Consider the following 25,471-nt stretch of genomic DNA (forward strand, 5'->3'; position numbering starts at 1 on the left):
TGATATTTAGTCGTTTTCAGCCAATATTTTGGATTTTAGAAAATTTCACTTTTTTGTGAAAATATCCACTAAATGAGGGAATAATATGTGTGAGGGTAGCCCAGGAGAGTTCCAATTGTGTGTGGGTAGAATATATATCCCACGGGGGTAAAATTGAAAGAAGTTGAAAAAAATTTTTTTTTTGGACTTAGTCATTTTTCCGGTATTTATCAGACTTTCAGATAGGGCAAATGTCAGTGAGCGTTCCGATTTCAGTTCCAGAGCGATTCGCCCAATGAGTCCTTTATATTTAGTCATTTTCAGCCAATTTTCTGGATTTTTGAAAAATTCACTTTTTTGTGAAAATATCCACTAAATGAGGGAATAATATGTGTGAGGGTAGCCCAGGAGAGTTCCAAATGTGTTTGGGTAGAATATATATCCCACGGGGGTAAAATTGAAAAAAGTTGAAAAATTTTTTTTTTTGGACTTAGTCATTTTTCCAGCGTTTATCAGACTTTCAGATAGGGCAAATGTCAGTGAGCGTTCCGATTTCAGTTCCAGAGCGATTCGCCCAATGAGTCCTTGATATTTAGTCGTTTTCAGACAATATTTTGGATTTTTGAAAATTTCACTTTTTTGTGAAAATATCCACTAAATGAGGGAATAATATGTGTGAGGGTACCCCAGGAGAGTTCCAAATGTGTGTGGGTAGAATATATATCCCACGGGGGTAAAATTGAAAAAAGTTTAAAAAAAAATGTTTTTGGACTTAGTCATTTTTCCGCCGTTTAACAGACTTTCAGGTAGGGCAAATGTCAGTGAGCGTTCCGATTTCAGTTCCAGAGCGATTCGCCCAATGAGTCCTTGATGTTTAGTCATTTTCAGCCAATTTTCTGGATTTTTGAAAAATTCACTTTTTTGTGAAAATATCCACTAAATGAGGGAATAATATGTGTGAGGGTAGCCCAGGAGAGTTCCAAATGTGTGTGGGTAGAATATATATCCCACGGGGGTAAAATTGAAAAAAGTTGAAAATTTTTTTTTTTTGGACTTAGTCATTTTTCCGGCGTTTATCAGACTTTCAGATAGGGCAAATGTCTGTGAGCGTTCCGATTTCAGTTCCAGAGCGATTCGCCCAATGAGTCCTTGATATTTAGTCATTTTCAGCCAATATTTTGGATTTTTGAAAATTTCACTTTTTTGTGAAAATATCCACTAAATGAGGGAATAATATGTGTGAGGGTACCCCAGGAGAGTTCCAAATGTGTGTGGGTAGAATATATATCCCACGGGGGTAAAATTGAAAAAAGTTGAAAAATTATTTTTTTTGGACTTAGTCATTTTTCCGGCGTTTATCAGACTTTCAGATAGGGCAAATGTCAGTGAGCGTTCCGATTTCAGTTCCAGAGCGATTAGCCCAATGAGTCCTTGATATTTAGTCATTTTCAGCCAATTTTCTGGATTTTTGAAAAATTCACATTTTTGTAAAAATATCCACTAAATGAGGGAATAATATGTGTGAGGGTACCCCAGGAGAGTTCGAAATGTGTGTGGGTAGAATATATATCCCACGGGGGTAAAATTGAAAAAAGTTGAAAAATTTTTTTTTTTGGACTTAGTCATTTTTCCGCCGTTTATCAGACTTTCAGATAGGGCAAATGTCAGTGAGCGTTCCGATTTCAGTTCCAGAGCGATTCGCCCAATGAGTCCTTGATATTTAGTCGTTTTCAGCCAATATTTTGGATTTTAGAAAATTTCACTTTTTTGTGAAAATATCCACTAAATGAGGGAATAATATGTGTGAGGGTAGCCCAGGAGAGTTCTAATTGTGTGTGGGTAGAATATATATCCCACGGGGGTAAAATTGAAAGAAGTTGAAAAAAATTTTTTTTTTGGACTTAGTCATTTTTCCGGTATTTATCAGCCTTTCAGATAGGGCAAATGTCAGTGAGCGTTCCGATTTCAGTTCCAGAGCGATTCGCCCAATGAGTCCTTTATATTTAGTCATTTTCAGCCAATTTTCTGGATTTTTGAAAAATTCACTTTTTTGTGAAAATATCCACTAAATGAGGGAATAATATGTGTGAGGGTACCCCAGGAGAGTTCCAAATGTGTGTGGGTAGAATATATATCCCACGGGGGTAAAATTGAAAAAAGTTGAAAAATTATTTTTTTGGACTTAGTCATTTTTCCGGCGTTTATCAGACTTTCAGATAGGGCAAATGTCAGTGAGCGTTCCGATTTCAGTTCCAGAGCGATTCGCCCAATGAGTCCTTGATATTTAGTCATTTTCAGCCAATTTTCTGGATTTTTGAAAAATTCACATTTTTGTAAAAATATCCACTAAATGAGGGAATAATATGTGTGAGGGTACCCCAGGAGAGTTCCAAATGTGTGTGGGTAGAATGTATATCCCACGGGGGTAAAATTGAAAAAAGTTGAAAATTTTTTTTTTTTTGGACTTAGTCATTTTTCCGGCGTTTATCAGAGTTTCAGATAGGGCAAATGTCAGTGATTTCAGTTCCAGAGCGATTCGCCCAGTGAGTCCTTGATATTTAGTCGTTTTCAGCCAATATTTTGGATTTTTGAAAATTTCACTTTTTTGTGAAAATATCCACTAAATGAGGGAACAATATGTGTGAGGGTACCCCAGGAGAGTTCCAAATGTGTGTGGGTAGAATATATATCCCACGGGGGTAAAATTGAAAAAAGTTGAAAAATTATTCTTTTTGGACTTAGTCATTTTTCTGGCGTTTATCAGACTTTCAGATAGGGCAAATGTCAGTGAGCATTCCGATTTCAGTTCCAGAGCGATTCGCCCAATGAGTCCTTGATATTTAGTCATTTTCAGCCAATTTTCTGGATTTTTGAAAAATTCACATTTTTGTAAAAATATCCACTAAATGAGGGAATAATATGTGTGAGGGTACCCCAGGAGAGTTCCAAATGTGTGTGGGTAGAATATATATCCCACGGGGGTAAAATTGAAAAAAGTTGAAAAATTTTTTTTTTTGGACTTGTTCATTTTTCCGCCGTTTATCAGACTTTCAGATAGGGCAAATGTCAGTGAGCATTCCGATTTCAGTTCCAGAGCGATTCGCCCAATGAGTCCTTGATATTTAGTCGTTTTCAGCCAATATTTTGGATTTTAGAAAATTTCACTTTTTTGTGAAAATATCCACTAAATGAGGGAATAATATGTGTGAGGGTAGCCCAGGAGAGTTCCAATTGTGTGTGGGTAGAATATATATCTCACGGGGGTAAAATTGAAAGAAGTTGAAAAAATTTTTTTTTTTGGACTTAGTCATTTTTCCGGTATTTATCAGACTTTCAGATAGGGCAAATGTCAGTGAGCGTTCCGATTTCAGTTCCAGAGCGATTCGCCCAATGAGTCCTTTATATTTAGTCATTTTCAGCCAATTTTCTGGATTTTTGAAAAATTCACTTTTTTGTGAAAATATCCACTAAATGAGGGAATAATATGTGTGAGGGTAGCCCAGGAGAGTTCCAAATGTGTTTGGGTAGAATATATATCCCACGGGGGTAAAATTGAAAAAAGTTGAAAAATTTTTTTTTTTGGACTTAGTCATTTTTCCAGCGTTTATCAGACTTTCAGATAGGGCAAATGTCAGTGAGCGTTCCGATTTCAGTTCCAGAGCGATTCGCCCAATGAGTCCGTGATATTTAGTCGTTTTCAGACAATATTTTGGATTTTTGAAAATTTCACTTTTTTGTGAAAATATCCACTAAATGAGGGAATAATATGTGTGAGGGTACCCCAGGAGAGTTCCAAATGTGTGTGGGTAGAATATATATCCCACGGGGGTAAAATTGAAAAAAGTTGAAAAATTTTTTTTTTTTGACTTAGTCATTTTTCCGGCGTTTATCAGACTTTCAGATAGGGCAAATGTCAGTGATTTCAGTTCCAGAGCGATTCGCCCAATGAGTCCTTGATATTTAGTCGTTTTCAGCCAATATTTTGGATTTTAGAAAATTTCACTTTTTTGTGAAAATATCCACTAAATGAGGGAATAATATGTGTGAGGGTAGCCCAGGAGAGTTCCAATTGTGTGTGGGTAGAATATATATCTCACGGGGGTAAAATTGAAAGAAGTTGAAAAAATTTTTTTTTTTGGACTTAGTCATTTTTCCGGTATTTATCAGACTTTCAGATAGGGCAAATGTCAGTGAGCGTTCCCATTTCAGTTCCAGAGCGATTCGCCCAATGAGTCCTTTATATTTAGTCATTTTCAGCCAATTTTCTGGATTTTTGAAAAATTCACTTTTTTGTGAAAATATCCACTAAATGAGGGAATAATATGTGTGAGGGTAGCCCAGGAGAGTTCCAAATGTGTTTGGGTAGAATATATATCCCACGGGGGTAAAATTGAAAAAAGTTGAAAAATTTTTTTTTTTGGACTTAGTCATTTTTCCGGCGTTTATCAGACTTTCAGATAGGGCAAATGTCAGTGAGCGTTCCGATTTCAGTTCCAGAGCGATTCGCCCAATGAGTCCTTGATACTTAGTCGTTTTCAGACAATATTTTGGATTTTTGAAAATTTCACTTTTTTGTGAAAATATCCACTAAATGAGGGAATAATATGTGTGAGGGTACCCCAGGAGAGTTCCAAATGTGTGTGGGTAGAATATATATCCCACGGGGGTAAAATTGAAAAAAGTTGAAAAATTTTTTTTTTTGGACTTAGTCATTTTTCCGCCGTTTATCAGACTTTCAGATAGGGCAAATGTCAGTGAGCGTTCCGATTTCAGTTCCAGAGCGATTCGCCCAATGAGTCCTTGATATTTAGTCGTTTTCAGCCAATATTTTGGATTTTAGAAAATTTCACTTTTTTGTGAAAATATCCACTAAATGAGGGAATAATATGTGTGAGGGTAGCCCAGGAGAGTTCCAAATGTGTTTGGGTAGAATATATATCCCACGGGGGTAAAATTGAAAAAAGTTGAAAAATTTTTTTTTTTGGACTTAGTCATTTTTCCAGCGTTTATCAGACTTTCAGATAGGGCAAATGTCAGTGAGCGTTCCGATTTCAGTTCCAGAGCGATTCGCCCAATGAGTCCTTGATATTTAGTCGTTTTCAGACAATATTTTGGATTTTTGAAAATTTCACTTTTTTGTGAAAATATCCACTAAATGAGGGAATAATATGTGTGAGGGTACCCCAGGAGAGTTCCAAATGTGTGTGGGTAGAATATATATCCCACGGGGGTAAAATTGAAAAAAGTTGAAAAATTTTTTTTTTTGGACTTAGTCATTTTTCCGCCGTTTATCAGACTTTCAGATAGGGCAAATGTCAGTGAGCGTTTCGATTTCAGTTCCAGAGCGATTCGCCCAATGAGTCCTTGATATTTAGTCGTTTTCAGCCAGTATTTTGGATTTTAGAAAATTTCACTTTTTTGTGAAAATATCCACTAAATGAGGGAATAATATGTGTGAGGGTAGCCCAGGAGAGTTCCAATTGTGTGTGGGTAGAATATATATCCCACGGGGGTAAAATTGAAAGAAGTTGAAAAAAATTTTTTTTTTGGACTTAGTCATTTTTCCGGTATTTATCAGACTTTCAGATAGGGCAAATGTCAGTGAGCGTTCCGATTTCAGTTCCAGAGCGATTCGCCCAATGAGTCCTTTATATTTAGTCATTTTCAGCCAATTTTCTGGATTTTTGAAAAATTCACTTTTTTGTGAAAATATCCACTAAATGAGGGAATAATATGTGTGAGGGTAGCCCAGGAGAGTTCCAAATGTGTTTGGGTAGAATATATATCCCACGGGGGTAAAATTGAAAAAAGTTGAAAAATATTTTTTTTTGGACTTAGTCATTTTTCCAGCGTTTATCAGACTTTCAGATAGGGCAAATGTCAGTGAGCGTTCCGATTTCAGTTCCAGAGCGATTCGCCCAATGAGTCCTTGATATTTAGTCATTTTCAGACAATATTTTGGATTTTTGAAAATTTCACTTTTTTGTGAAAATATCCACTAAATGAGGGAATAATATGTGTGAGGGTACCCCAGGAGAGTTCCAAATGTGTGTGGGTAGAATATATATCCCACGGGGGTAAAATTGAAAAAAGTTTAAAAAAAAATGTTTTTGGACTTAGTCATTTTTCTGGCGTTTATCAGACTTTCAGATAGGGCAAATGTCAGTGATTTCAGTTCCAGAGCGATTCGCCCAATGATTCCTTGATATTTAGTCGTTTTCAGCCAATATTTTGGATTTTAGAAAATTTCACTTTTTTGTGAAAATATCCACTAAATGAGGGAATAATATGTGTGAGGGTAGCCCAGGAGAGTTCCAATTGTGTGTGGGTAGAATATATATCTCACGGGGGTAAAATTGAAAGAAGTTGAAAAAATTTTTTTTTTTGGACTTAGTCATTTTTCCGGTATTTATCAGACTTTCAGATAGGGCAAATGTCAGTGAGCGTTCCGATTTCAGTTCCAGAGCGATTCGCCCAATGAGTCCTTGATATTTAGTCGTTTTCAGCCAATATTTTGGATTTTAGAAAATTTCACTTTTTTGTGAAAATATCCACTAAATGAGGGAATAATATGTGTGAGGGTAGCCCAGGAGAGTTCCAATTGTGTGTGGGTAGAATATATATCCCACGGGGGTAAAATTGAAAGAAGTTGAAAAAAAATTTTTTTTTGGACTTAGTCATTTTTCCGGTATTTATCAGACTTTCAGATAGGGCAAATGTCAGTGAGCGTTCCGATTTCAGTTCCAGAGCGATTCGCCCAATGAGTCCTTTATATTTAGTCATTTTCAGCCAATTTTCTGGATTTTTGAAAAATTCACTTTTTTGTGAAAATATCCACTAAATGAGGGAATAATATGTGTGAGGGTAGCCCAGGAGAGTTCCAAATGTGTTTGGGTAGAACATATATCCCACGGGGGTAAAATTGAAAAAAGTTGAAAAAAAAATGTTTTTGGACTTAGTCATTTTTCCGCCGTTTAACAGACTTTCAGGTAGGGCAAATGTCAGTGAGCGTTCCGATTTCAGTTCCAGAGCGATTCGCCCAATGAGTCCTTGATATTTAGTCGTTTTCAGCCAATATTTTGGATTTTTGAAAATTTCACTTTTTTGTGAAAATATCCACTAAATGAGGGAACAATATGTGTGAGGGTACCCCAGGAGAGTTCCAAATGTGTGTGGGTAGAATATATATCCCACGGGGGTAAAATTGAAAAAAGTTGAAAAATTATTTTTTTTGGACTTAGTCATTTTTCCGGCGTTTATCAGACTTTCAGATAGGGCAAATGTCAGTGAGCGTTCCGATTTCAGTTCCAGAGCGATTCGCCCAATGAGTCCTTGATATTTAGTCATTTTCAGCCAATTTTCTGGATTTTTGAAAAATTCACATTTTTGTAAAAATATCCACTAAATGAGGGAATAATATGTGTGAGGGTACCCCAGGAGAGTTCCAAATGTGTGTGGGTAGAATATATATCCCACGGGGGTAAAATTGAAAAAAGTTGAAATTTTTTTTTTTTTGGACTTAGTCATTTTTCCGGCGTTTATCAGACTTTCAGATAGGGCAAATGTCAGTGATTTCAGTTCCAGAGCTATTCGCCCAATGAGTCCTTGATATTTAGTCGTTTTCAGCCAATATTTTGGATTTTTGAAAATTTCACTTTTTTGTGAAAATATCCACTAAATGAGGGAACAATATGTGTGAGGGTACCCCAGGAGAGTTCCAAATGTGTGTGGGTAGAATATATATCCCACGGGGGTAAAATTGAAAAAAGTTGAAAAATTTTTTTTTTTGGACTTAGTCATTTTTCCGCCGTTTATCAGACTTTCAGATAGGGCAAATGTCAGTGAGCGTTCCGATTTCAGTTCCAGAGCGATTCGCCCAATGAGTCCTTGATATTTAGTCGTTTTCAGCCAATATTTTGGATTTTAGAAAATTTCACTTTTTTGTGAAAATATCCACTAAATGAGGGAATAATATGTGTGAGGGTAGCCCAGGAGAGTTCCAAATGTGTTTGGGTAGAATATATATCCCACGGGGGTAAAATTGAAAAAAGTTGAAAAATTTTTTTTTTTGGACTTAGTCATTTTTCCAGCGTTTATCAGACTTTCAGATAGGGCAAATGTCAGTGAGCGTTCCGATTTCAGTTCCAGAGCGATTCGCCCAATGAGTCCTTGATATTTAGTCGTTTTCAGACAATATTTTGGATTTTTGAAAATTTCACTTTTTTGTGAAAATATCCACTAAATGAGGGAATAATATGTGTGAGGGTACCCCAGGAGAGTTCCAAATGTGTGTGGGTAGAATATATATCCCACGGGGGTAAAATTGAAAAAAGTTGAAAAATTTTTTTTTTTGGACTTAGTCATTTTTCCGCCGTTTATCAGACTTTCAGATAGGGCAAATGTCAGTGAGCGTTTCGATTTCAGTTCCAGAGCGATTCGCCCAATGAGTCCTTGATATTTAGTCGTTTTCAGCCAGTATTTTGGATTTTAGAAAATTTCACTTTTTTGTGAAAATATCCACTAAATGAGGGAATAATATGTGTGAGGGTAGCCCAGGAGAGTTCCAATTGTGTGTGGGTAGAATATATATCCCACGGGGGTAAAATTGAAAGAAGTTGAAAAAAATTTTTTTTTTGGACTTAGTCATTTTTCCGGTATTTATCAGACTTTCAGATAGGGCAAATGTCAGTGAGCGTTCCGATTTCAGTTCCAGAGCGATTCGCCCAATGAGTCCTTTATATTTAGTCATTTTCAGCCAATTTTCTGGATTTTTGAAAAATTCACTTTTTTGTGAAAATATCCACTAAATGAGGGAATAATATGTGTGAGGGTAGCCCAGGAGAGTTCCAAATGTGTTTGGGTAGAACATATATCCCACGGGGGTAAAATTGAAAAAAGTTGAAAAAAAAATGTTTTTGGACTTAGTCATTTTTCCGCCGTTTAACAGACTTTCAGGTAGGGCAAATGTCAGTGAGCGTTCCGATTTCAGTTCCAGAGCGATTCGCCCAATGAGTCCTTGATATTTAGTCGTTTTCAGCCAATATTTTGGATTTTTGAAAATTTCACTTTTTTGTGAAAATATCCACTAAATGAGGGAACAATATGTGTGAGGGTACCCCAGGAGAGTTCCAAATGTGTGTGGGTAGAATATATATCCCACGGGGGTAAAATTGAAAAAAGTTGAAAAATTATTTTTTTTGGACTTAGTCATTTTTCCGGCGTTTATCAGACTTTCAGATAGGGCAAATGTCAGTGAGCGTTCCGATTTCAGTTCCAGAGCGATTCGCCCAATGAGTCCTTGATATTTAGTCATTTTCAGCCAATTTTCTGGATTTTTGAAAAATTCACATTTTTGTAAAAATATCCACTAAATGAGGGAATAATATGTGTGAGGGTACCCCAGGAGAGTTCCAAATGTGTGTGGGTAGAATATATATCCCACGGGGGTAAAATTGAAAAAAGTTGAAATTTTTTTTTTTTTGGACTTAGTCATTTTTCCGGCGTTTATCAGACTTTCAGATAGGGCAAATGTCAGTGATTTCAGTTCCAGAGCTATTCGCCCAATGAGTCCTTGATATTTAGTCGTTTTCAGCCAATATTTTGGATTTTTGAAAATTTCACTTTTTTGTGAAAATATCCACTAAATGAGGGAACAATATGTGTGAGGGTACCCCAGGAGAGTTCCAAATGTGTGTGGGTAGAATATATATCCCACGGGGGTAAAATTGAAAAAAGTTGAAAAATTATTTTTTTTGGACTTAGTCATTTTTCCGGCGTTTATCAGACTTTCAGATAGGGCAAATGTCAGTGAGCGTTCTGATTTCAGTTCCAGAGCGATTCGCCCAATGAGTCCTTGATATTTAGTCATTTTCAGCCAATTTTCGGGATTTTTGAAAAATTCACATTTTTGTAAAAATATCCACTAAATGAGGGAATAATATGTGTGAGGGTAGCCCAGGAGAGTTCCAAATGTGTTTGGGTAGAATATATATCCCACGGGGGTAAAATTGAAAAAAGTTGAAAAATTTTTTTTTTTGGACTTAGTCATTTTTCCAGCGTTTATCAGACTTTCAGATAGGGCAAATGTCAGTGAGCGTTCCGATTTCAGTTCCAGAGCAATTCGCCCAATGCGTCCTTGATATTTAGTCGTTTTCAGACAATATTTTGGATTTTTGAAAATTTCACTTTTTTGTGAAAATATCCACTAAATGAGGGAATAATATGTGTGAGGGTACCCCAGGAGAGTTCCAAATGTGTGTGGGTAGAATATATATCCCACGGGGGTAAAATTGAAAGAAGTTGAAACAATTTTTTTTTTTGGACTTATTCATTTTTCCGGCGTTTATCAGACTTTCAGATAGGGCAAATGTCAGTGAGCGTTCCGATTTCAGTTCCAGAGCGATTCGCCCAATGAGTCCTTTATATTTAGTCATTTTCAGCCAATTTTCTGAATTTTTGAAAAATTCACTTTTTTGTGAAAATATCCACTAAATGAGGGAATAATATGTGTGAGGGTAGCCCAGCAGAGTTCCAAATGTGTTTGGGTAGAATATACCCAAGTTCCAGAGCGATTCGCCCAATGAGTCCTTGATATTTAGTCGTTTTCACACAATATTTTGGATTTTTGAAAATTTCACTTTTTTGTGAAAATATCCACTAAATGAGGGAATAATATGTGTGAGGGTACCCCAGGAGAGTTCCAAATGTGTGTGGGTAGAATATATATCCCACGGGGGTAAAATTGAAAAAAGTTTAAAAAAAAATGTTTTTGGACTTAGTCATTTTTACGCCGTTTAACAGACTTTCAGGTAGGGCAAATGTCAGTGAGCGTTCCGATTTCAGTTCCAATGAGTCCTTGATATTTAGTCATTTTCAGCCAATATTTTGGATTTTTGAAAATTTCACTTTTTTGTGAAAATATCCACTAAATGAGGGAATAATATGTGTGAGGGTAGCCCAGGAGAGTTCCAAATGTGTGTGGGTAGAATATATATCCCACGGGGGTAAAATTGAAAAAAGTTGAAAAATTTTTTTTTTTGGACTTAGTCATTTTTCCAGCGTTTATCAGACTTTCAGATAGGGCAAATGTCAGTGAGCGTTCCGATTTCAGTTCCAGAGCGATTCGCCCAATGAGTCCTTGATATTTAGTCGTTTTCACACAATATTTTGGATTTTTGAAAATTTCACTTTTTTGTGAAAATATCCACTAAATGAGGGAATAATATGTGTGAGGGTACCCCAGGAGAGTTCCAAATGTGTGTGGGTAGAATATATATCCCACGGGGGTAAAATTGAAAAAAGTTGAAAAATTATTTTTTTTGGACTTAGTCATTTTTCCGGCATTTATCAGACTTTCAGATAGGGCAAATGTCAGTGAGCGTTCCGATTTCAGTTCCAGAGCGATTCGCCCAATGAGTCCTTGATATTTAGTCATTTTCAGCCAATTTTCTGGATTTTTGAAAAATTCACATTTTTGTAAAAATATCCACTAAATGAGGGAATAATATGTGTGAGGGTACCCCAGGAGAGTTCCAAATGTGTGTGGGTAGAATATATATCCCACGGGGGTAAAATTGAAAAAAGTTGAAAAAAATTTTTTTTTGGACTTAGTCATTTTTCCGCCGTTTATCAGACTTTCAGATACGGCAAATGTCAGTGAGCGTTCCGATTTCAGTTCCAGAGCGATTCGCCCAATGAGTCCTTGATATTTAGTCGTTTTCAGCCAATATTTTGGATTTTAGAAAATTTCACTTTTTTGTGAAAATATCCACTAAATGAGGGAATAATATGTGTGAGGGTAGCACAGGAGAGTTCCAATTGTGTGTGGGTAGAATATATATCCCACGGGGGTAAAATTGAAAGAAGTTGAAAAAATTTTTTTTTTTTGGACTTAGTCATTTTTCCGGTATTTATCAGACTTTCAGATAGGGAAAATGTCAGTGAGCGTTCCGATTTCAGTTCCAGAGCGATTCGCCCAATGAGTCCTTTATATTTAGTCATTTTCAGCCAATTTTCTGGATTTTTGAAAAATTCACTTTTTTGTGAAAATATCCACTAAATGAGGGAATAATATGTGTGAGGGTAGCCCAGGAGAGTTCCAAATGTGTTTGGGTAGAATATATATCCCACGGGGGTAAAATTGAAAAAAGTTGAAAAAAAAATGTTTTTGGACTTAGTCATTTTTCCTCCGTTTAACAGACTTTCAGGTAGGGCAAATGTCAGTGAGCGTTCCGATTTCAGTTCCAGAGCGATTCGCCCAATGAGTCCTTGATATTTAGTCGTTTTCAGCCAATATTTTGGATTTTTGAAAATTTCACTTTTTTGTGAAAATATCCACTAAATGAGGGAACAATATGTGTGAGGGTACCCCAGGAGAGTTCCAAATGTGTGTGGGTAGAATATATATCCCACGGGGGTAAAATTGAAAAAAGTTGAAAAATTATTTTTTTTGGACTTAGTCATTTTTCCGGCGTTTATCAGACTTTCAGATAGGGCAAATGTCAGTGAGCGTTCCAATTTCAGTTCCAGAGCGATTCGCCCAATGAGTCCTTGATATTTAGTCATTTTCAGCCAATTTTCTGGATTTTTGAAAAATTCACATTTTTGTAAAAATATCCACTAAATGAGGGAATAATATGTGTGAGGGTACCCCAGGAGAGTTCCAAATGTGTGTGGGTAGAATATATATCCCACGGGGGTAAAATTGAAAAAAGTTGAAATTTTTTTTTTTTTGGACTTAGTCATTTTTCCGGCGTTTATCAGACTTTCAGATAGGGCAAATGTCAGTGATTTCAGTTCCAGAGCTATTCGCCCAATGAGTCCTTGATATTTAGTCGTTTTCAGCCAATATTTTGGATTTTTGAAAATTTCACTTTTTTGTGAAAATATCCACTAAATGAGGGAACAATATGTGTGAGGGTACCCCAGGAGAGTTCCAAATGTGTTTGGGTAGAATATATATCCCACGGGGGTAAAATTGAAAAAAGTTGAAAAATTATTTTTTTTGGACTTAGTCATTTTTCCAGCGTTTATCAGACTTTCAGATAGGGCAAATGTCAGTGAGCGTTCCGATTTCAGTTCCAGAGCGATTCGCCCAATGAGTCCTTGATATTTAGTCGTTTTCACACAATATTTTGGATTTTTGAAAATTTCACTTTTTTGTGAAAATATCCACTAAATGAGGGAATAATATGTGTGAGGGTACCCCAGGAGAGTTCCAAATGTGTGTGGGTAGAATATATATCCCACGGGGGTAAAATTGAAAAAAGTTGAAAAATTATTTTTTTTGGACTTAGTCATTTTTCCGGCATTTATCAGACTTTCAGATAGGGCAAATGTCAGTGAGCGTTCCGATTTCAGTTCCAGAGCGATTCGCCCAATGAGTCCTTGATATTTAGTCATTTTCAGCCAATTTTCTGGATTTTTGAAAAATTCACATTTTTGTAAAAATATCCACTAAATGAGGGAATAATATGTGTGAGGGTACCCCAGGAGAGTTCCAAATGTGTGTGGGTAGAATATATATCCCACGGGGGTAAAATTGAAAGAAGTTGAAAAAATTTTTTTTTTTTGGACTTAGTCATTTTTCCGGTATTGATCAGACTTTCAGATAGGGCAAATGTCAGTGAGCGTTCCGATTTCAGTTCCAGAGCGATTCGCCCAATGAGTCCTTTATATTTAGTCATTTTCAGCCAATTTTCTGGATTTTTGAAAAATTCACTTTTTTGTGAAAATATCCACTAAATGAGGGAATAATATGTGTGACGGTAGCCCAGCAGAGTTCCAAATGTGTTTGGGTAGAATATACCCAAGTTCCAGAGCGATTCGCCCAATGAGTCCTTGATATTTAGTCGTTTTCACACAATATTTTGGATTTTTGAAAATTTCACTTTTTTGTGAAAATATCCACTAAATGAGGGAATAATATGTGTGAGGGTACCCCAGGAGAGTTCCAAATGTGTGTGGGTAGAATATATATCCCACGGGGGTAAAATTGAAAAAAGTTTAAAAAAAAATGTTTTTGGACTTAGTCATTTTTACGCCGTTTAACAGACTTTCAGGTAGGGCAAATGTCAGTGAGCGTTCCGATTTCAGTTCCAATGAGTCCTTGATATTTAGTCATTTTCAGCCAATATTTTGGATTTTTGAAAATTTCACTTTTTTGTGAAAATATCCACTAAATGAGGGAATAATATGTGTGAGGGTAGCCCAGGAGAGTTCCAAATGTGTGTGGGTAGAATATATATCCCACGGGGGTAAAATTGAAAAAAGTTGAAAAATTTTTTTTTTTGGACTTAGTCATTTTTCCAGCGTTTATCAGACTTTCAGATAGGGCAAATGTCAGTGAGCGTTCCGATTTCAGTTCCAGAGCGATTCGCCCAATGAGTCCTTGATATTTAGTCGTTTTCACACAATATTTTGGATTTTTGAAAATTTCACTTTTTTGTGAAAATATCCACTAAATGAGGGAATAATATGTGTGAGGGTACCCCAGGAGAGTTCCAAATGTGTGTGGGTAGAATATATATCCCACGGGGGTAAAATTGAAAAAAGTTGAAAAATTATTTTTTTTGGACTTAGTCATTTTTCCGGCATTTATCAGACTTTCAGATAGGGCAAATGTCAGTGAGCGTTCCGATTTCAGTTCCAGAGCGATTCGCCCAATGAGTCCTTGATATTTAGTCATTTTCAGCCAATTTTCTGGATTTTTGAAAAATTCACATTTTTGTAAAAATATCCACTAAATGAGGGAATAATATGTGTGAGGGTACCCCAGGAGAGTTCCAAATGTGTGTGGGTAGAATATATATCCCACGGGGGTAAAATTGAAAAAAGTTGAAAAAAATTTTTTTTTGGACTTAGTCATTTTTCCGCCGTTTATCAGACTTTCAGATACGGCAAATGTCAGTGAGCGTTCCGATTTCAGTTCCAGAGCGATTCGCCCAATGAGTCCTTGATATTTAGTCGTTTTCAGCCAATATTTTGGATTTTAGAAAATTTCACTTTTTTGTGAAAATATCCACTAAATGAGGGAATAATATGTGTGAGGGTAGCACAGGAGAGTTCCAATTGTGTGTGGGTAGAATATATATCCCACGGGGGTAAAATTGAAAGAAGTTGAAAAAATTTTTTTTTTTTGGACTTAGTCATTTTTCCGGTATTTATCAGACTTTCAGATAGGGAAAATGTCAGTGAGCGTTCCGATTTCAGTTCCAGAGCGATTCGCCCAATGAGTCCTTTATATTTAGTCATTTTCAGCCAATTTTCTGGATTTTTGAAAAATTCACTTTTTTGTGAAAATATCCACTAAATGAGGGAATAATATGTGTGAGGGTAGCCCAGGAGAGTTCCAAATGTGTTTGGGTAGAATATATATCCCACGGGGGTAAAATTGAAAAAAGTTGAAAAAAAAATGTTTTTGGACTTAGTCATTTTTCCTCCGTTTAACAGACTTTCAGGTAGGGCAAATGTCAGTGAGCGTTCCGATTTCAGTTCCAGAGCGATTCGCCCAATGAGTCCTTGATATTTAGTCGTTTTCAGCCAATATTTTGGATTTTTGAAAATTTCACTTTTTTGTGAAAATATCCACTAAATGAGGGAACAATATGTGTGAGGGTACCCCAGGAGAGTTCCAAATGTGTGTGGGTAGAATATATATCCCACGGGGGTAAAATTGAAAAAAGTTGAAAAATTATTTTTTTTGGACTTAGTCATTTTTCCGGCGTTTATCAGACTTTCAGATAGGGCAAATGTCAGTGAGCGTTCCAATTTCAGTTCCAGAGCGATTCGCCCAATGAGTCCTTGATATTTAGTCATTTTCAGCCAATTTTCTGGATTTTTGAAAAATTCACATTTTTGTAAAAATATCCACTAAATGAGGGAATAATATGTGTGAGGGTACCCCAGGAGAGTTCCAAATGTGTGTGGGTAGAATATATATCCCACGGGGGTAAAATTGAAAAAAGTTGAAATTTTTTTTTTTTTGGACTTAGTCATTTTTCCGGCGTTTATCAGACTTTCAGATAGGGCAAATGTCAGTGATTTCAGTTCCAGAGCTATTCGCCCAATGAGTCCTTGATATTTAGTCGTTTTCAGCCAATATTTTGGATTTTTGAAAATTTCACTTTTTTGTGAAAATATCCACTAAATGAGGGAACAATATGTGTGAGGGTACCCCAGGAGAGTTCCAAATGTGTTTGGGTAGAATATATATCCCACGGGGGTAAAATTGAAAAAAGTTGAAAAATTATTTTTTTTGGACTTAGTCATTTTTCCAGCGTTTATCAGACTTTCAGATAGGGCAAATGTCAGTGAGCGTTCCGATTTCAGTTCCAGAGCGATTCGCCCAATGAGTCCTTGATATTTAGTCGTTTTCACACAATATTTTGGATTTTTGAAAATTTCACTTTTTTGTGAAAATATCCACTAAATGAGGGAATAATATGTGTGAGGGTACCCCAGGAGAGTTCCAAATGTGTGTGGGTAGAATATATATCCCACGGGGGTAAAATTGAAAAAAGTTGAAAAATTATTTTTTTTGGACTTAGTCATTTTTCCGGCATTTATCAGACTTTCAGATAGGGCAAATGTCAGTGAGCGTTCCGATTTCAGTTCCAGAGCGATTCGCCCAATGAGTCCTTGATATTTAGTCATTTTCAGCCAATTTTCTGGATTTTTGAAAAATTCACATTTTTGTAAAAATATCCACTAAATGAGGGAATAATATGTGTGAGGGTACCCCAGGAGAGTTCCAAATGTGTGTGGGTAGAATATATATCCCACGGGGGTAAAATTGAAAGAAGTTGAAAAAATTTTTTTTTTTTGGACTTAGTCATTTTTCCGGTATTGATCAGACTTTCAGATAGGGCAAATGTCAGTGAGCGTTCCGATTTCAGTTCCAGAGCGATTCGCCCAATGAGTCCTTTATATTTAGTCATTTTCAGCCAATTTTCTGGATTTTTGAAAAATTCACTTTTTTGTGAAAATATCCACTAAATGAGGGAATAATATGTGTGAGGGTAGCCCAGGAGAGTTCCAAATGTGTTTGGGTAGAATATATATCCCACGGGGGTAAAATTGAAAAAAGTTGAAAAAAAAATGTTTTTGGACTTAGTCATTTTTCCGCCGTTTAACAGACTTTCAGGTAGGGCAAATGTCAGTGAGCGTTCCGATTTCAGTTCCAGAGCGATTCGCCCAATGAGTCCTTGATATTTAGTCGTTTTCAGCCAATATTTTGGATTTTTGAAAATTTCACTTTTTTGTGAAAATATCCACTAAATGAGGGAACAATATGTGTGAGGGTACCCCAGGAGAGTTCCAAATGTGTGTGGGTAGAATATATATCCCACGGGGGTAAAATTGAAAAAAGTTGAAAAATTATTTTTTTTGGACTTAGTCATTTTTCCGGCGTTTATCAGACTTTCAGATAGGGCAAATGTCAGTGAGCGTTCCGATTTCAGTTCCAGAGCGATTCGCCCAATGAGTCCTTGATATTTAGTCATTTTCAGCCAATTTTCTGGATTTTTGAAAAATTCACATTTTTGTAAAAATATCCACTAAATGAGGGAATAATATGTGTGAGGGTACCCCAGGAGAGTTCCAAATGTGTGTGGGTAGAATATATATCCCACGGGGGTAAAATTGAAAAAAGTTGAAATTTTTTTTTTTTTGGACTTAGTCATTTTTCCGGCCTTTATCAGACTTTCAGATAGGGCAAATGTCAGTGATTTCAGTTCCAGAGCTATTCGCCCAATGAGTCCTTGATATTTAGTCGTTTTCAGCCAATATTTTGGATTTTTGAAAATTTCACTTTTTTGTGAAAATATCCACTAAATGAGGGAACAATATGTGTGAGGGTACCCCAGGAGAGTTCCAAATGTGTGTGGGTAGAATATATATCCCACGGGGGTAAAATTGAAAAAAGTTGAAAAATTATTTTTTTTGGACTTAGTCATTTTTCCGGCGTTTATCAGACTTTCAGATAGGGCAAATGTCAGTGAGCGTTCTGATTTCAGTTCCAGAGCGATTCGCCCAATGAGTCCTTGATATTTAGTCATTTTCAGCCAATTTTCGGGATTTTTGAAAAATTCACATTTTTGTAAAAATATCCACTAAATGAGGGAATAATATGTGTGAGGGTAGCCCAGGAGAGTTCCAAATGTGTTTGGGTAGAATATATATCCCACGGGGGTAAAATTGAAAAAAGTTGAAAAATTTTTTTTTTTGGACTTAGTCATTTTTCCAGCGTTTATCAGACTTTCAGATAGGGCAAATGTCAGTGAGCGTTCCGATTTCAGTTCCAGAGCAATTCGCCCAATGCGTCCTTGATATTTAGTCGTTTTCAGACAATATTTTGGATTTTTGAAAATTTCACTTTTTTGTGAAAATATCCACTAAATGAGGGAATAATATGTGTGAGGGTACCCCAGGAGAGTTCCAAATGTGTGTGGGTAGAATATATATCCCACGGGGGTAAAATTGAAAGAAGTTGAAACAATTTTTTTTTTTGGACTTATTCATTTTTCCGGCGTTTATCAGACTTTCAGATAGGGCAAATGTCAGTGAGCGTTCCGATTTCAGTTCCAGAGCGATTCGCCCAATGAGTCCTTTATATTTAGTCATTTTCAGCCAATTTTCTGGATTTTTGAAAAATTCACTTTTTTGTGAAAATATCCACTAAATGAGGGAATAATATGTGTGAGGGTAGCCCAGCAGAGTTCCAAATGTGTTTGGGTAGAATATACCCAAGTTCCAGAGCGATTCGCCCAATGAGTCCTTGATATTTAGTCGTTTTCACACAATATTTTGGATTTTTGAAAATTTCACTTTTTTGTGAAAATATCCACTAAATGAGGGAATAATATGTGTGAGGGTACCCCAGGAGAGTTCCAAATGTGTGTGGGTAGAATATATATCCCACGGGGGTAAAATTGAAAAAAGTTTAAAAAAAAATGTTTTTGGACTTAGTCATTTTTACGCCGTTTAACAGACTTTCAGGTAGGGCAAATGTCAGTGAGCGTTCCGATTTCAGTTCCAATGAGTCCTTGATATTTAGTCATTTTCAGCCAATTTTCTGGATTTTTGAAAAATTCACATTTTTGTAAAAATATCCACTAAATGAGGGAATAATATGTGTGAGGGTACCCCAGGAGAGTTCCAAATGTGTGTGGGTAGAATATATATCCCACGGGGGTAAAATTGAAAAAAGTTGAAATTTTTTTTTTTTTGGACTTAGTCATTTTTCCGGCGTTTATCAGACTTTCAGATAGGGCAAATGTCAGTGATTTCAGTTCCAGAGCTATTCGCCCAATGAGTCCTTGATATTTAGTCGTTTTCAGCCAATATTTTGGATTTTTGAAAATTTCACTTTTTTGTGAAAATATCCACTAAATGAGGGAACAATATGTGTGAGGGTACCCCAGGAGAGTTCCAAATGTGTGTGGGTAGAATATATATCCCACGGGGGTAAAATTGAAAAAAGTTGAAAAATTATTTTTTTTGGACTTAGTCATTTTTCCGGCGTTTATCAGACTTTCAGATAGGGCAAATGTCAGTGAGCGTTCTGATTTCAGTTCCAGAGCGATTCGCCCAATGAGTCCTTGATATTTAGTCATTTTCAGCCAATTTTCGGGATTTTTGAAAAATTCACATTTTTGTAAAAATATCCACTAAATGAGGGAATAATATGTGTGAGGGTAGCCCAGGAGAGTTCCAAATGTGTTTGGGTAGAATATATATCCCACGGGGGTAAAATTGAAAAAAGTTGAAAAATTTTTTTTTTTGGACTTAGTCATTTTTCCAGCGTTTATCAGACTTTCAGATAGGGCAAATGTCAGTGAGCGTTCCGATTTCAGTTCCAGAGCGATTCGCCCAATGAGTCCTTGATATTTAGTCGTTTTCACACAATATTTTGGATTTTTGAAAATTTCACTTTTTTGTGAAAATATCCACTAAATGAGGGAATAATATGTGTGAGGGTACCCCAGGAGAGTTCCAAATGTGTGTGGGTAGAATATATATCCCACGGGGTAAAATTGAAAAAAGTTGAAAAATTATTTTTTTTGGACTTAGTCATTTTTCCGGCATTTATCAGACTTTCAGATAGGGCAAATGTCAGTGAGCGTTCCGATTTCAGTTCCAGAGCGATTCGCCCAATGAGTCCTTGATATTTAGTCATTTTCAGCCAATTTTCTGGATTTTTGAAAAATTCACATTTTTGTAAAAATATCCACTAAATGAGGGAATAATATGTGTGAGGGTACCCCAGGAGAGTTCCAAATGTGTGTGGGTAGAATATATATCCCACGGGGGTAAAATTGAAAAAAGTTGAAAAAAATTTTTTTTTGGACTTAGTCATTTTTCCGCCGTTTATCAGACTTTCAGATACGGCAAATGTCAGTGAGCGTTCCGATTTCAGTTCCAGAGCGATTCGCCCAATGAGTCCTTGATATTTAGTCGTTTTCAGCCAATATTTTGGATTTTAGAAAATTTCACTTTTTTGTGAAAATATCCACTAAATGAGGGAATAATATGTGTGAGGGTAGCACAGGAGAGTTCCAATTGTGTGTGGGTAGAATATATATCCCACGGGGGTAAAATTGAAAGAAGTTGAAAAAATTTTTTTTTTTTGGACTTAGTCATTTTTCCGGTATTGATCAGACTTTCAGATAGGGCAAATGTCAGTGAGCGTTCCGATTTCAGTTCCAGAGCGATTCGCCCAATGAGTCCTTTATATTTAGTCATTTTCAGCCAATTTTCTGGATTTTTGAAAAATTCACTTTTTTGTGAAAATATCCACTAAATGAGGGAATAATATGTGTGAGGGTAGCCCAGGAGAGTTCCAAATGTGTTTGGGTAGAATATATATCCCACGGGGGTAAAATTGAAAAAAGTTGAAAAAAAAATGTTTTTGGACTTAGTCATTTTTCCGCCGTTTATCAGACTTTCAGGTAGGGCAAATGTCAGTGAGCGTTCCGATTTCAGTTCCAGAGCGATTCGCCCAATGAGTCCTTGATATTTAGTCGTTTTCAGCCAATATTTTGGATTTTTGAAAATTTCACTTTTTTGTGAAAATATCCACTAAATGAGGGAACAATATGTGTGAGGGTACCCCAGGAGAGTTCCAAATGTGTGTGGGTAGAATATATATCCCACGGGGGTAAAATTGAAAAAAGTTGAAAAATTATTTTTTTTGGACTTAGTCATTTTTCCGGCGTTTATCAGACTTTCAGATAGGGCAAATGTCAGTGAGCGTTCTGATTTCAGTTCCAGAGCGATTCGCCCAATGAGTCCTTGATATTTAGTCATTTTCAGCCAATTTTCGGGATTTTTGAAAAATTCACATTTTTGTAAAAATATCCACTAAATGAGGGAATAATATGTGTGAGGGTAGCCCAGGAGAGTTCCAAATGTGTTTGGGTAGAATATATATCCCACGGGGGTAAAATTGAAAAAAGTTGAAAAATTTTTTTTTTTGGACTTAGTCATTTTTCCAGCGTTTATCAGACTTTCAGATAGGGCAAATGTCAGTGAGCGTTCCGATTTCAGTTCCAGAGCAATTCGCCCAATGCGTCCTTGATATTTAGTCGTTTTCAGACAATATTTTGGATTTTTGAAAATTTCACTTTTTTGTGAAAATATCCACTAAATGAGGGAATAATATGTGTGAGGGTACCCCAGGAGAGTTCCAAATGTGTGTGGGTAGAATATATATCCCACGGGGGTAAAATTGAAAGAAGTTGAAACTATTTTTTTTTTTGGACTTATTCATTTTTCCGGCGTTTATCAGACTTTCAGATAGGGCAAATGTCAGTGAGCGTTCCGATTTCAGTTCCAGAGCGATTCGCCCAATGAGTCCTTTATATTTAGTCAGTTTCAGCCAATTTTCTGGATTTTTGAAAAATTCACTTTTTTGTGAAAATATCCACTAAATGAGGGAATAATATGTGTGAGGGTAGCCCAGCAGAGTTCCAAATGTGTTTGGGTAGAATATACCCAAGTTCCAGAGCGATTCGCCCAATGAGTCCTTGATATTTAGTCGTTTTCACACAATATTTTGGATTTTTGAAAATGTCACTTTTTTGTGAAAATATCCACTAAATGAGGGAATAATATGTGTGAGGGTACCCCAGGAGAGTTCCAAATGTGTGTGGGTAGAATATATATCCCACGGGGGTAAAATTGAAAAAAGTTTAAAAAAAAATGTTTTTGGACTTAGTCATTTTTACGCCGTTTAACAGACTTTCAGGTAGGGCAAATGTCAGTGAGCGTTCCGATTTCAGTTCCAATGAGTCCTTGATATTTAGTCATTTTCAGCCAATATTTTGGATTTTTGAAAATTTCACTTTTTTGTGAAAATATCCACTAAATGAGGGAATAATATGTGTGAGGGTAGCCCAGGAGAGTTCCAAATGTGTGTGGGTAGAATATATATCCCACGGGGGTAAAATTGAAAAAAGTTGAAAAATTTTTTTTTTTGGACTTAGTCATTTTTCCAGCGTTTATCAGACTTTCAGATAGGGCAAATGTCAGTGAGCGTTCCGATTTCAGTTCCAGAGCGATTCGCCCAATGAGTCCTTGATATTTAGTCGTTTTCACACAATATTTTGGATTTTTGAAAATTTCACTTTTTTGTGAAAATATCCACTAAATGAGGGAATAATATGTGTGAGGGTACCCCAGGAGAGTTCCAAATGTGTGTGGGTAGAATATATATCCCACGGGGGTAAAATTGAAAAAAGTTGAAAAATTATTTTTTTTGGACTTAGTCATTTTTCCGGCATTTATCAGACTTTCAGATAGGGCAAATGTCAGTGAGCGTTCCGATTTCAGTTCCAGAGCGATTCGCCCAATGAGTCCTTGATATTTAGTCATTTTCAGCCAATTTTCTGGATTTTTGAAAAATTCACATTTTTGTAAAAATATCCACTAAATGAGGGAATAATATGTGTGAGGGTACCCCAGGAGAGTTCCAAATGTGTGTGGGTAGAATATATATCCCACGGGGGTAAAATTGAAAAAAGTTGAAAAAAATTTTTTTTTGGACTTAGTCATTTTTCCGCCGTTTATCAGACTTTCAGATAGGGCAAATGTCAGTGAGCGTTCCGATTTCAGTTCCAGAGCGATTCGCCCAATGAGTCCTTGATATTTAGTCGTTTTCAGCCAATATTTTGGATTTTAGAAAATTTCACTTTTTTGTGAAAATATCCACTAAATGAGGGAATAATATGTGTGAGGGTAGCACAGGAGAGTTCCAATTGTGTGTGGGTAGAATATATATCCCACGGGGGTAAAATTGAAAGAAGTTGAAAAAATTTTTTTTTTTTGGACTTAGTCATTTTTCCGGTATTTATCAGACTTTCAGATAGGGCAAATGTCAGTGAGCGTTCCGATTTCAGTTCCAGAGCGATTCGCCCAATGAGTCCTTTATATTTAGTCATTTTCAGCCAATTTTCTGGATTTTTGAAAAATTCACTTTTTTGTGAAAATATCCACTAAATGAGGGAATAATATGTGTGAGGGTAGCCCAGGAGAGTTCCAAATGTGTTTGGGTAGAATATATATCCCACGGGGGTAAAATTGAAAAAAGTTGAAAAAATTTTTTTTTTGGACTTAGTCATTTTTCCAGCGTTTATCAGACTTTCAGATAGGGCAAATGTCAGTGAGCGTTCCGATTTCAGTTCCAGAGCGATTCGCCCAATGAGTCCTTTATATTTAGTCATTTTCAGCCAATTTTCTGGATTTTTGAAAAATTCACTTTTTTGTGAAAATATCCACTAAATGAGGGAATAATATGTGTGAGGGTAGCCCAGCAGAGTTCCAAATGTGTTTGGGTAGAATATACCCAAGTTCCAGAGCGATTCGCCCAATGAGTCCTTGATATTTAGTCGTTTTCACACAATATTTTGGATTTTTGAAAATTTCACTTTTTTGTGAAAATATCCACTAAATGAGGGAATAATATGTGTGAGGGTACCCCAGGAGAGTTCCAAATGTGTGTGGGTAGAATATATATCCCACGGGGGTAAAATTGAAAAAAGTTTAAAAAAAAATGTTTTTGGACTTAGTCATTTTTCCGGCATTTATCAGACTTTCAGATAGGGCAAATGTCAGTGAGCGTTCCGATTTCAGTTCCAGAGCGATTCGCCCAATGAGTCCTTGATATTTAGCCGTTTTCAGACAATATTTTGGATTTTTGAAAATTTCACTTTTTTGTGAAAATATCCACTAAATGAGGGAATAATATGTGTGAGGGTACCCCAGGAGAGTTCCAAATGTGTGTGGGTAGAATATATATCCCACGGGGGTAAAATTGAAAGAAGTTGAAAAAATTTTTTTTTTTGGACTTAGTCATTTTTCCGGTATTTATCAGACTTTCAGATAGGGCAAATGTCAGTGAGCGTTCCGATTTCAGTTCCAGAGCGATTCGCCCAATGAGTCCTTTATATTTAGTCATTTTCAGCCAATTTTCTGGATTTTTGAAAAATTCACTTTTTTGTGAAAATATCCACTAAATGAGGGAATAATATGTGTGAGGGTAGCCCAGCAGAGTTCCACATGTGTTTGGGTAGAATATATATCCCACGTGGGTAAAATTGAAAAAAGTTGAAAAATTTTTTTTTTTGGACTTAGTCATTTTTCCAGCGTTTATCAGACTTTCAGATAGGGCAAATGTCAGTGAGCGTTCCGATTTCAGTTCCAGAGCGATTCGCCCAATGAGTCCTTGATATGTAGTCGTTTTCAGACAATATTTTGGATTTTTGAAAATTTCACTTTTTTGTGAAAATATCCACTAAATGAGGGAATAATACGTGTGAGGGTACCCCAGGAGAGTTCCAAATGTGTGTGGGTAGAATATATATCCCACGGGGGTAAAATTGAAAAAAGTTTAAAAAAAAATGTTTTTGGACTTAGTCATTTTTCCGCCGTTTAACAGACTTTCAGGTAGGGCAAATGTCAGTGAGCGTTCCGATTTCAGTTCCAGAGTGATTCGCCCAATGAGTCCTTGATATTTAGTCATTTTCAGCCAATTTTCTGGATTTTTGAACATTTCACTTTTTTGTGAAAATATCCACTAAATTAGGGAATAATATGTGTGAGGGTAGCCCAGGAGAGTTCCAAATGTGTGTGGGTAGAATATATATCCCACAGGGGTAAAATTGAAAAAAGTTGAAAATTTTTTTTTTTTGGACTTAGTCATTTTTCCGGCGTTTATCAGACTTTCAGATAGAGCAAATGTCAGTGAGCGTTCCGATTTCAGTTCCAGAGCGATTCGCCCAATGAGTCCTTGATATTTAGTCGTTTTCAGACAATATTTTGGATTTTAGAAAATTCCACTTTTTTGTGAAAATATCCACTAAATGAGGGAATAATATGTGTGAGGGTAGCCCAGGAGAGTTCCAATTGTGTGTGGGTAGAATATATATCCCACGGGGGTAAAATTGAAAGAAGTTGAAAAAATTTTTTTTTTTGGACTTAGTCATTTTTCCGGTAT

The sequence above is a fragment of the Phyllobates terribilis genome, unplaced genomic scaffold (assembly GCF_046119375.1).
Source record: "Phyllobates terribilis strain yellow unplaced genomic scaffold, ASM4611937v1 Scaffold_72__1_contigs__length_7157903, whole genome shotgun sequence".
In the NCBI taxonomy this organism is placed as follows: Eukaryota; Metazoa; Chordata; class Amphibia; order Anura; family Dendrobatidae; genus Phyllobates; species Phyllobates terribilis.